The sequence below is a fragment of the Sceloporus occidentalis genome, unplaced genomic scaffold (genome assembly GCF_023333645.1).
Source record: "Sceloporus occidentalis isolate IW3139 unplaced genomic scaffold, rSceOcc1.0.p SCAF_50, whole genome shotgun sequence".
Classification (NCBI taxonomy): Eukaryota; Metazoa; Chordata; class Lepidosauria; order Squamata; family Phrynosomatidae; genus Sceloporus; species Sceloporus occidentalis.
The window spans coordinates 156,429-159,080 of record NW_028317030.1 but is presented as its reverse complement, the minus strand read 5'-3'; the positions used below and the strand labels follow the sequence as shown (position 1 = coordinate 159,080).

At 40.9% G+C, this 2,652-nt stretch overlaps 1 pseudogene; it reads left to right on the top strand.

The window, feature by feature from the left end:
* Positions 1–479: 479 nt before the first annotated feature.
* LOC149288561 (phosphoglycerate kinase 1-like) lies at positions 480–1,654 on the top strand (annotated as a pseudogene).
* The last annotated feature ends 998 nt before the right edge of the window (positions 1,655–2,652 follow it).

The following is a 2,652-nucleotide window of genomic DNA, read 5'->3' as shown; positions in this document are numbered from 1 at the left end:
TGCATCAGAAGCCTACATTTGAGAACGTGTGTTCTAGGCTCCTGTCTGTTCTCAGTACTGTGTTTATTGTGCACTTAGATGTATATATTGCCCTGTATGTTCGTTAGTGTACACATTAAGATTTATTTCCCTTGTGTATTAACGGTTTACAGCTGAACTGATGGGCTCCCCAGTAATCTGGTCACAATAATAATAAATATAAAAACAAAAATCTTTAAGAAATCTAGAATAAATTGGCATCTCTATTTTGCAATGCATAAATGTCTTCTAGCTGCTGTGGGAATCTGGGAAAGGGTTAATGGTAGGGCATGCTTTATTAAATGTCTGTGCGCAGCCAGCTGTAACATTAAGTTCTGATGCAGGAGAAACATTAGGTTTAAGTCTGAGTGTCTGAAAGCCCACATCAGAGATGGCATACATTTAACACAATTTGGAGGCTCTGGACTGCTAAATTTCCAATTAACAGAGCCGCTGCTAACATGTCTCTCTCCACCAAGTTAACCCTGGACAAAGTAGACTGTGAAGGGGAAGAGGGTAGTGATGAGGGTGGATTTTAATGTTCCCATGAAAAATAACCAGATTACCAAAGGATTAAGGCTGCTATACCTAGTATCCAGCATTGCTTGGACAATGGTGCTAAATCAGTGGTTCTCATGAGTCACCTTGGCAGGCCAGATGGTGTCCCCATGCCTGTAAGGTAAGTATAAGGCAAAGTCCGGTATGCAAGCCAGGGTCAGGGTATCAGAGAAACATCAACGTCCGTTTAAACAAGCCGGGATCGGGGTATCAGAAAATAATCAGAGTCTGTTAAACAAGCCAGGGTCAGGGTATCCAGAAAAGCATCAAAGTCTGTTTAAACAAGCCGGGTCACAATGATTAGAAGCTCAGAAGAAATCAGAAATATACCAAGTGCCCAGCAGCAGGAGCTGCTGGGTTTTGAATGTTCCCGGGCTGGTGATGTCATCCGGAGCGCGTGCGGCCCCTCCTTCCTGAAGCAGAGAAAAAGGAGGCGGGGATCGCGCGCGCCGGCTAGATGCAGCGTGGACGCGGCAGAGTGGCTGCGGGTCGGTCGTCGGCATGATTGCTGACAATGCCTGACAAATACTCCCTCGCCCCAGTTGCTGAGGAGCTCAAAGTTCTAATGAAAATGGATATTCTGTTCCTGAAGGACTGTGTTGGGCCAGAGGTGGAAGCTGCGTGTGCTGATCCAGCTCCTGGAACTGTAATTCTTCTGGAGAACCTGAGATTCCATGTAGAGGAAGAAGGAAAGAGCAAATATGCCGCTGGGAACAAGATTAAGGCAGACGCTCAAGTGGAATCTTTCAGGGCCTCCCTGTCTAGACTTGGAGATGGTTATATCAACGATGCCTTTGGAACTGCTCACAGAGCCCACAATTCCATGGTTGGCGTAAACCTGCCACAGAGTGCTGCTGGTTTCTTAATGAAGAAGGAGCTTGATTGCTTTGCCAAGGCCTTGGAGTACCCAGAGAGACCTTTCCTTGCCATCCTTGGAGGGGCCAAGGTTAAGGACAAGATTCAGCTGATCAATAACATGCTGGATCAAGTGAACAAAATGATTATTGGAGGAGGAATGTCCTTCACCTTCTTGAAAGTTTTGAACAATATGGATCAATTTTTAATACAAATAAAGTAACCAGAGTCATTGCCAAAGCTATGAAGCTTGTTCGGGAGTGGAAAAATCTGGGGAAAAGAACTGAAGTATAAGATCCACCCCTCAAATTGGTTTCAAGCACAATTGAATACATACTGGACCGTTCACTCGATAAGCCTACTGGAGACTCAGTCGCTAATAAATGGTATCTAGTCCCAACGAAGATAAAATCAATGTATCCAACTAGCCCTTCTATATGTTGGAGATGCAATAAGAAGGAAGGAACTTACCTCCATATCTGGTGGGAATGTAAAGAGATTAATAACATATGGAATAAGATATTTGATTTATTAGACTCTTTATTAAAAAATAAAATTAATAGATCACCAGAAGTGGCATTACTTCATTTAAATTGGCCAATTTTAGGTAAAAGAGATAAATGATTGTTAACTCACTCTTTAGTGGCAACTAAAATCATTATAGCCAGAAATTGGAAACTTTCTTCCCCCCCATGGAAACATCTGTTTAATCAACTTGTTTTTCAGATCAGAATGGAAAAATAGATTAGTTGGCCTTTCCTAGATTCTTTTAAATCTTCTCAACTTTGGGAGTACTGGTTTAAAGTATTTGAAGAGTTAAACACATTCGATTAAGTGCATTCATTATCTATTCTTACACAAATACTGACTCTCTCCAACCGTGCCGTGACCGTCTTATTTATGTTACAGGGGTGCTATATAGAGAGGTTAAATAAATTTAATAGAGATGTTATCTGTTGGAGAGCTATCTTCTCAAATAAGATACATTAGAATATGCATTTAATAACTGTGTAATATGAGGATATAAAGATGAGAAACATACTTATTAAATAATGTAATTATTTTCTGAATACATGTAACACTCCTATATGTCTATGTCTTTCTATTTATGTATGTTTTATATTTTTGTACAATAAAAAAATAAAATAAAAGCCCCATGGACCGTTACACATTGCTCAGAGTGTCAACTCCCGGAAGCACCTTGCCTTCTAGAAGGTCCAA